Here is a 10,893-nt window from a genome sequence, read left to right on the forward strand (position 1 = left end):
AAAAGTGTGTCGTTCAACGAGGGGCAAGCGTGGCGGCATTTTACCGTCGAGCATAAACCATTTTTCTCTGCCTGCAAAACAATGCACGCCGGTCGCCAGAGATGAAGCGCGACTCAAGCACAGGCCGCTATTTACGTGTGTAAAAAGCACACACACCGCGATTCAACCCCTGCTCACCTACTAGATGTTTTTTATTTCTCGTCAGGGTTCAATCTTTTGCAGCCGCGATTCGGTATCACCGACGTTTATTTTCTAGTCACTCTGATGTAAATTCGAATCACTCGCAACTCGAATCACACACATTTTCTTTACCAACCAGAATCACTACACGTCGCATAATTTTACTCTTAGAGTGTATCTCCTGGAACACGTAGACGTTTTTTGATCTACAAACTCACCGAAGATGATCTGCCAAAGTATGAAGCAAGGGAATAATGAAAGTTTCTTTTTTACCTTTGACTAGCTGTGAACATTTTTCATCTTGATTTAGCGCAATATTATTAGAAGAAGATCAATGATGTATTTTTTTTACTTTGCGGAGCTTCTTAGATATTAAATTGTAAAGAAAATTGCTTTTGTCGTATATTCTACTGTTTTTAAAGACCTCGTCATAGTCGTAGGAATTCTAACGTTCTGTATCTAGGCTCATCGAAACTTTCTTGTGAAAGCACGCGCATCCAAGTACAAAATATACAGCCTCTGTTACGAGTTCCATGTCAAGCGTGAAGTCGAACAGGATAGAAATTGAACTTGGAATACACGCGAGAAGGAAATTGTTCCACGTTCTCTCGAACGGAAGACGTATACGAGTGATACGACGTCTGCATCATGAAGGAGAACGTGTGTATTCTCAATACATATTGAGGTATCATTTAGGAATTTATTTAGTCATCTTTCACGCCAAAAATACTTACTTGATGAAACATTCTGCTCGTCTATAAGTAATTGTTTCCCTTTTTACGGTTGCCAAGCTCGTACGCGTTTATTTCTGGTCTTGACATTTTTAGTGTTACGTGAGTACACGATTCGTTTAATATTACATGAATGTTACATAAATTGAAACACGTAATGTAGAACTAAATTTACCAGGTGCTAGATTTTTAATTTGCATTAAAACGACCTATCGAAATTTTCTATTTACTCTTTTACTTTTCTATTTATATAGTTGTCGCTATCAATTACAAGTCGCAATAGTAAAAGAATGTAAAGTTTGTACAAACACCAACACTAGGTCTGTCAGAAACATAAACTACGACTATAGACCTGGCGACTCTTCAGAATAGGAAGAACGACAGAACGCTAGGCCACTGGCAGGGGACGCCAGAATTTGATTGGAAACGCATGGTTTCCGAACTACAAAAATAGAAGAAAATGGCGAAAAAAATCGAAAGTAGGTTTTTCGAAACATTGTCGGTCGTGAATCGTTTGAAATCGAATTCGTCGGATAACAGCACGGAGCCGCGAAATTGCCAGTGACGTTCGATTCAGGTTTAACCGACGGCCACCGAACCTATTAACAATTTCGTTCGTATTGTTCGAGCGGCGAGAGGTAGAGGAAAAAAAAGAAAACAGCCGGAAAGAGAGTATAGGGTAAAAAATTTGTCGGAAACGGTGGAAACCGAGTGGCTCGAAAAGCGGCGCTCAAACAAAACGACCCCGAAATTCCATCTATCCAGCGTTTCAGCATACGATCGAATAAAACTTTCTATTTCTATATCTCTTCCGAATTTCCTTTGATGTCTAGATTCGCGCGAATTTCGTTCCGATCGATGGATTCCCGACATACGAGCGAGAAACGATCTGGTTGGAAGGGGCTGGAATCGACGAATTCCACAAAGATCGCGATTGTAGCAGCGTATCGCACAGTGTTCCGAACGATTGTCTAACTGTCAAAATGTCATTTGACACTATGCAGACTAACATCGTTTGGCGCTAAAATATTTGACCTACCGTAGTTATTTATTCATATAGAATCATCTCTATATGAAAATTAACCTGTACATATCCTCGGAAACGTCATCAAATTCAAAGCAGAAATCTTTAGACGAAGAAGATCATTCGTGACTTCTCCCTACGCGTTACTCTATTTCGATGATGTTTGCAAGGATCCTTAATGATTGAGAGATTTAAAAACCATACAAAGAATTGGGCGATAGAAAATAATCAAAATTACAATTTTTTTTCTGATCAGACGATCGTTGTCAAATTCTATGTGTCGCTCGAAACTCGCCCTCTCCGATTTAAAAGCGCATAACTGGAAAACAGGTCGAGGCGAAAAAGTACCAGTAACAAATCACGCGTTACAAGCTTGAGTGAGTTGGCGAGGATCACTTGGCGATGTTACAGACGGAATGGGCGGAGGGCAAGCAGCGAAGAGGCAAAATAAGAGAACAGGGAGGACGAGGGAAGCTCGCAAGTGGGAGGCCTTTGATTCCCTCTCTCGCAGACTGAATTCACCGCCAATGAGTTGGCCACGCTCTGTACACCGGTGCAGTACATGTTCGTTAAAATACGCGCGTAATAATGTCTTCGTACTCGTGCTTTTGCTTGTACCTAGGTGAAAGGTAATGAAACGGCCAGCTCGTGAAAACTTTTCCGCCGCTACGAAAGCCTCCTCTCTCTCTCCCTCTCTCTTTCTCTCTCTGTCTTTATTTCTTTCTCTTTCTGCTTTTATCTCTTTCTCTTTCTCTCTTTTTCCTTTCAGTCAGCCACAGCATCGATATATTTAGAGTACATTTTCATCCGATCGCCAACAAGTCGTCGGTGGCTTTCACCGACTTCCTATTTGTCACGCGTCCGTTTCATACCGCGGAGACTCGCCTATTCTTCTTAAAGGTTCTAGAAAGATTCTTTTATTCTTTGTTTATGTTTAAATTTAAATTTGCCACTGACCCTAATTAGATCGTTTAAGCTATTCAGAAACCACATTGATCGTCTTCGTAAACTAAAAAGTAGAAGTGTTGATGATACAAACAGTATTTGTTAGATTGATCTTGGAATCTGCCATTATGTATGTCATCTCCTTGCAACGATTATGTTATAGAACTAAGAAATGAATAAAAATCGAAGTTAAGCAATTTATTGGCTTCCGAGAGACTCGAAACCGAAAGTAGCGAGAGCTGTTTTCAAAGATAATGCTTCTGATAGCGAGTGTAGTTATTAGAATAACGACTGATGATTTTTATTATTTTATCATACTCGTTCAAGATTGTCTTCAACAAGAACATGATTCAATCTAGAGTATGTAGATACCTAAGCTGTGTCTACACTTGTTTGGTGTCATCCAGACGTACGAGGGCACTAGAAGGATGTGAATGTACGTTAAGAGCCTTCGAAAGAGTGCTCGTTAATTATTGATCGGCTTTTTTCTCGTCGTGTATTCTTTCGTTTACCGCTCGTTATCCGAACTTCTCGCCCCCGATTCGCGGCTTTAAATTTTTAATCGAGTTACATTCCTTTCCATTATTCATGCATCTCAATATGGATCATTCGGCTTCCATTATTCATATATTGATACTTATGGTTGCGTCGTGACTTCGATAAATACGCTGCGGAAATTTCCACCGATACATTTGCTTTGCAAAAATCGGGACAACGATGTTCGGCGGATTAACAAGATCACCGAGGCCAAACTGCTCGTGTATCGATAACTAACGAAGAAACTTCGTGGTAGGTAGGTACCTGTAGCTCGAGTAGAACAAATGAATTAAAGAAGACGAAGTTACTATGTATGGCCTATTTTCATAAAAATCTTTTTTTAGGTAACTTATGCGTAGTTACGAATACAACAATGTGAATCAACGAAGATAACAGGAAACATGTAACGACTTATGTAATAATAACGATAATTACATGAAACTCGTACTGCATATTCCTAAAGAATAGCGAAACATATGAAGCACCCACGGAAAAAGAGCGAACAAGTTTCAACATTTCTCAGAAAAGGAAAATTTATTTTTCAATGTATAATGTCACAACTTCATATTGTCTCATAGATATTATATCAAAATAAAACATTTGATTTGTCATTTTATACTGCGTCATTTTCAACTTTTATGGTGTTAAGTATGTCTTAATTTCTTATAAGCACTACAAAATTCAGAAAATTTTTACTCAAATTTATGCGACATAGTCACTGATGAAGAACACAGGAGCATACGAAAAAATGTTAAACTCAAGATTCGTTAAAATTGGCATTCCTCCTATTTCCTTTCGTCCATAAAAAAATTCTAAGCTCATTGATATGCCACTTAGGCACTAATTTTTCATCTTAAAAGATCTAAAGATACCTCCAAATGGAAATATCTCTTCACGATGCGAAAATAAAAAGAATTCTATCTCGTTTCATTTGTATTCTATCCGAAAAAAATTCAACTCGGCCGTCTCGATGAAGCACCTGACGCACGATTTCTTCAGTCAGCCATTTCGTTTGAGTTCCATGCAGTTCGATCGAGGGATTACCAATCGAAATGGCGGCTGGAAAGAGCGCGTTCACCTGCTGCGTAAGCCGCACGGAATTCAAGTAGCACTTTGTGTTTCGAGACGCCTTAAAAGTTTCCCCATTTCCGTGCTACGCTATCACGCCCCAGCCAACAGTCCAACCAGAAATCCTGCAGGCAATCCATTGCCAGGACTCTACTCTCAATCGCCGTTCGAGTGCGTTAACCTCCTCGATCTTTTCTTTACGATCTTTTTATTTTTATTTTTTTTTTTTCTTCGCAAACGATTCACGATGTCGTGACGCGAATTGCGTGTCTTCTCGCGAACAAAAGAAACGAAGAAAAAAGGAAAAAGAAAGTGAGAACGACACGTATTTCCAGAAATTCACCGAGATTTCTCAGATGCCTCATCGAAGACACAACGTCGGATCTTTTCGTTTCGCTTCTTCTTTTATTTTCACAGTCACGCGCGAGAATAGTTCTGCGTCTATTATTCATGGTGCTGCAAAGTGGCGTCGCGCCGATGTCGATAGCTCTGATGGAAATCGGAACACCGCGATGGAAAGGAAATCTTCCCTACAACTGCGCACTCTAGATGCTTGACGTATTCACGAGGGACGAGCGAGCGATTTTGAAAAGAAGAATTCATATGTTGAAAATCGAAGGATGTGGATCGAGAAACAAAGAAGAGATTAAAACGCTGTATGAAACACGAATAGCGAAGAAAAATGATTTCAAGATAAAAGACTGTAACTTACAAATCGTCTGCTTTTCGTGATTAAAATAATTATACTTCTATCTTTCATCGAAGTAAGTTCAGGAGTTGAATCGAAATCGTATCCCAATTCTATTTTCGAAAAATATCATTGTTTTGAATTGTATAAGATTATCATTTTATAAAAATTTGAAAGACCAGCGATAGATTGTATTTACTGGTACGTTTCTCTTCAAAAACAATATACAGGGTGGTTGGTAACTGATGGTACAAGCGGAAAGGGGGCGATTCTACGCGAAAAAAGAAGTCGAAAATATAGAATAACAATTTTTCGTTTGAGGCTTTGTTTTCGAGAAAATCGACGTTGAATTTTCGCTCGGTACGCGTGCGGTACGTTATAAAGGATCTCACTGTAGATCGTTGTCTCGATGGAAAAATTAAAAAAAAAAATTTTTTTTTTAATTTTATTCTATATTTTCGACTTCTTTTTTCGCGTAGAATCACTCTCTTTCCGCTTGTACCGCCAGTTACCAACCACCCTGTATATGATAATATAATATACGTCTTTAGCCGTAAAATAATTGAATGTAATATCATAAAGGAAGACGACTCGACTTTCATGAGTGTTCATTGTTCTATTGTACAGATAGCATTGAAAAACTTGGAACTTTATTTCAAGCAAAAGAGCATAAATTCACAGTCAATTTCATACGAATCATTGTACAAATAAATGACATACTTCTTGCTAAATGTAGACAAAGAAACTGAAGCTTTCAATGGACGTATCATGTGTTAGAACCGAATAATGACTTACTAAGGAAGAACAAAGTTACATATAGTAACTCGATCAACGGTGCTTTGCATACTGCACGTTCGCGCCCACGGATCGTCCATTTTCCTCGATAAAACTTTTGCTCCACTGAGTAGCTACTACTTGTTGTACTTCCACCGTAGTTCTTGACCACTACATCAGTAGCCATTGATTTTAAGTCACTCACGTATTTCATGGACGCTCTTAAACATACATGAATAGTTTATTCGAAAATCCATGAGAAAGCCGAGGAATCTAAGGACTATTTACACGATACGAAACCAGAGCCGACTTAGTTGTCAAAAAGTGAAATTTCTCTGTTTCCAAGAAACCCGGTTTTATAAGGTAGCGGTTGAATAAATTCATGAGACGCCAGATCAGAGCTGTATACGACTCATCGATTTGAAATTCGAATTCTATGTAAGTTCGCCGGATGACCCGGCGTAAGGGAATATCTGGAAAATTCTTTGACGGTGTTACAACCGTATCATGTCTGTCGTTGGCGTTTACGGCCTCTTGGAAGTTTGTTCGAGCGAGCTTAACTTTTCCTAGTTCACAGTTTCCATAGTTTCCAGTTACGAAAATTCATGCAGTCTGGTGAGTCGTGTTTTATGGCGTATGGAATTAAAAAAGAAGAAAATAGAGAAACACTGGAACGAGAACGTGCATTTCAGCAACTTTCCCGCGCGTCTCCACCGCTGATAATTGTCGCGTCAAAGTGGATCTCGATTCCGTGTCTCGCTTCCACTTATATCGATAACGCGTTTCTCAACACGTAACACTTCCGGTCGCGGAATATTTCCCGTCGTCTAGATCGAACTCGATACGTCGAACGTGCCGCGATTTTCGCTCGTTAAGGCCCCTAAATAACGAGGAATCGGTCTACGGTTTTTAATGACGCCACTCCGTGGCAGACGATGCAGCCAACACTCAAGAAATAGCACCTGGTTCGAGTAATTACTTCGTTAGAATGCAGGCTGACTTAACGAGTGTCGAGTTAACGAACTGTGTCAAGAATAGATCGCGTCTACTTATATATTCGATGGATTTTGTTTCTACGCGGAGAGATTTCACGAAGAAATTACTTTTCTTCAGCAATTTTCTTCTTCTTGTTCGAATACGCTGATATATCCAGAGATTTAACACGCGATTTATTAAAGGGAAGGACAGCTTTTTAATCTGCGAGCTTAATAGAGGTACTGTGCAAAGAGAAAGTTAACATTTCGTAAAGTCAAGTTAGTATAAAGTATTTTTATACACGTTTACTGTACTTATTGTACTATCAGGCTTCCTGTTCTTTTTCGTTCATTGGTTCTTTCTATTGTTAACATTTCAGATTCTTTGAACAATTATAAGGAAACTCACCGACACTTGTACGCGTAGAAATATTTATTTTTAAAATGGCAATTCATTCGTGAATAAAAAATTTTATGCGACATGCCATGAATCTCTAAATTACTGTCGCGACACGAAATATCGTCATTATACATGAATATTTAAACAGTATAGCATATTCGCTTTTCGTTTGGAGTAATTTAGACAGCTAGATTCGTGTTCTTGCAATTTCGATCGTTGGATTACAATTTCATTCGTCAAACAGTTCGGATTGCAAGTTAATATTTCACTTCGCGGCGCTCTTTAAACAGGGGAATCGATTTCTCGGACATTTGGTTTTCCGCGGACGTATTAAGACGCCGTACACGACCATTCTATGAGGGTGAATCGATTAATCGATCGTCCAAAGAAAATCTTCAACGATACCTGATTGGCTAGTTCGAGAACTGTTTCAATCAACTACCTTCCACCCCCTTCGCAAATTGGAATATTAAATGTAACGAGGGGAAACGTCACGGCGGGCGAGAAGTTCTAATTACTTTCATTATTGACAAAATTGTTTTGAATGAAGCGAAATTTCGGAGAACAGCGTGCTTGAATTATCGCCATCGATTATCGAGCAAAAAATAATAGATGTAATATACGGCATCGTTGAAAAGCAATGCTAAATCTGATGATTGTTTTCGAAATTGCATGCTGCCCCATATAGGTACACGTTGATCACGAGCTACTGGACGAAGACAAAGCGATTCGTCGAAAGTTTCGCAATTTGGATGCGGAAGCGGAATATTCCTGTTAATAGGTATTGTCAATACTAGAATGAGACTCCTCTATCTAGTCTTGCCTCTCTGTCTCCCATTTGTACGCCTGCTAACTCTTTTGTTCTCCGTTTCATTCAGCTCGTATTATTGATTTTCTTTTTTTTTCGTTCATTTGCCCATTTTGTCCTTATTTATACTCGCATATAGTTATCCGACCCTTCTGAATTCGTATTTCTCGATTTACGCAAATCCATTCATCCCCTTTCTCTCTACACACACGCTTCCACATCTTTCTTTATTTTTTTATTCTTATTTTTTTTTTATTCAGTACTATTATTCGTTTCTCGCGTACTACTCGTTAGCTGAACCCTCTATTCATATCATCGTGTTCATTCGTTTCCCAACTCACCATAAACTTCGCGTAGCTACTCGCTCATCCGCTAATTCGGTAACTTATTCAAACCCTCATCCACTATTCATTCGTTCATTCATCCTGTCCCAAACGATTCTCTTTTTGTCCCACTCTTGCCAACCTATCAATCGCCCTCTTTCCATCATCTTCTGCCTATACACGTCAGCCTCTTTTCTCCACCTGCCTCCGCGTTTTCTCCGGTCGCGTTTCCATTACACATCTCACTACATATATCCTGGAATCCCTAGCGACAGCGCGACGACGTTACACAGGACGTTCTCGAGGGGTTAACACGAGCTGACAGTATGGAACGGGTTATAGAGGACACCGTGAAACCATGTCAAACGCATGTCGACGAACAATGTCTCTTGAACTGGTCGAATTTCGCAATCTCCTTATCTCCTTGTCCACCGCTGTTCTCAATATAACTCTGCATTTGGAATTATCTATTCGTCAAAATATAATGTCTATATGCTTAATTCCCTTCCTTTGTTCTATCCTATCCTTAATCCCTTCTATTCCTGTCATCTTATAATTACGATTATATAAGTTTGTTTAAATACAACGTAAATATATTTAATTCGCTGCATCGACGAACATTAGCACGACTTTGAAAATGCGATTACAAATAATTCGTTTGTCTTTTCGGCAAGTATCTACACGCGAACAAGACACACGGAAGAACGATCGTAGCAAAGAATCAAGATGAAAGGGATCCGGCAATTTCCATTAGAAAATCGCTTTAGGAACTCGTAACACTCTTTTGTTACGTAAATTGAATCTACTCGTACGACTATTCCCCGTGGAATTTCTAACAGACACACTTCGTCGAAGAATAAACCGAAGTTCTCGTTAAATATTATCTTAGCTGTGAAATTGAATCGATACAAATTATCGAGTTTCTCGCCAAGGCACATGACGTGTCTTTCATTCCAAGTCTTCTTCGCTTCTGCGACAATATATTTCTATATATTCTGTTTAAGTGTACTCACGTTAATTGAAGCGTAGTCCTTACACTACAGAAAGAAATCCTTCTTACACCCTCGATTCATACCAATCTACCGATCATCGTCCGAACGAAACAAGAAATTCGAGTAAAAATCCGCACCTCATGGTCACCACATGGTCACCACATTTAGCACACTGTCCTGGGCACGTGAACAATCGCCTCGTTGCCGGTACAATCGGTGAAATCGGCGAAATCGGAACTCGGTGACCTGGCAATAAGAGTATCTCGCGATCCGTGCCCGTGGCGACGACTAACTTGAGAGTTCGACCACGCGACTGGTGCTTACAACGCGCAATTGCTTTGCGCAGTCGAAAGGTAGCGAGCAGGGACGAGAACGACTAAGTAGCAACGACACCCTGGACACCGTTCTCCGAACGGTCAGTTAATGGAACCACGTTACTTGTTTTGCTGTCGTATCCTCGTTGTTTGTGGTCTCACGCAACCACCGCATACCATTCGATTTCCCAACCAAATATCTTTCTCAGTTCATCTCGATGATCGCTCAAGTTGACACGTAATCTTGATGTATGCACGTGTAATACGTTACATTAAGGGCACGTTCACACGTGAAACGCGAGTACGAGTTTTATTCGAGTTTTTGTTTACTGTTCGGTCGCGCGACGGAGACTGTTGGAAGCCTGCGTTCGGCGGTCGATGATATAGCTTCCGTTGAAGGGAGGGGGTGGAAACTCATTCGGGGCGTGCATGATGTTTTTCGTAACTCTTTTTGAAAATGTAACGATCTGAGAAGGATTTCTGGATCGAGAGACAAAGTACGCTAAGTCCGCACATCATATTGCTATTCCATTTCATACGTTATGTTCGGTAATAGTTCCGACTATAGACTCAATATGTGAGTTCGTACGTCAGAAGTCGAACATCTCTTTATATATTTTTTTCTTTTTTTACGATTAGACTGCATTACACGATGTTAATTTGTACAGAAAATGCGAGGGGAAAAAGATTACGAAATTATTTAATCGAAGTACCGTTTCTTGCCCTTTCCACTCTCTTGCTATTTCTTGTTCTCGAAATAAGTCTTGAACGTCGCCGCTTTTCAAGAGGTCGAGTCGAAAATCCTGGAAAATTCGTTAAAATTCCGTTGCCAGCCAATTAAGAGTCAGCAAGGTTTAATAACCATGCATTTACGTTGGTAGTTTGATATTGTATCACGGGCGCGAGGCCGGGCGGTCGGGAAAGGTAATCTGAATTGAAGCCAGCCGTAAGTCTAGCGAGGTTCATTATAGTATACAGTCAGTTTAGCAGTTCGCCGCCTTTCGGGTATTAGAGTTCTTCAGGGAAAAGCAGTCGGTGGGTTTACACAGGATTTTCTGGGATTCAAACGTCGGGGCTGTCACTGTGGTGGAAAAGTTAGCCGACGTGCTCCGCCGTTTGGCTTCCGTTTCGCGCG

General features: G+C 40.1%; 1 protein-coding gene across 1 annotated transcript in view; it reads right to left on the bottom strand.

The window, feature by feature from the left end:
* The window catches only part of LOC100740194 (protein artichoke), a 178,998-nt gene extending 169,252 nt beyond the window's left edge, over positions 1–9,746 (bottom strand). The window contains exon 1 of the mRNA XM_033323434.1: positions 9,466–9,746. The gene's annotated coding sequence lies outside the window, so the exon portion shown is untranslated. The remainder of the gene's footprint in view (positions 1–9,465) is intronic.
* Positions 9,747–10,893: the final 1,147 nt, after the last annotated feature.

The sequence above is a fragment of the Bombus impatiens genome, unplaced genomic scaffold (genome assembly GCF_000188095.3).
Source record: "Bombus impatiens unplaced genomic scaffold, BIMP_2.2 scf_1002, whole genome shotgun sequence".
NCBI lineage: Eukaryota > Metazoa > Arthropoda > Insecta > Hymenoptera > Apidae > Bombus > Bombus impatiens.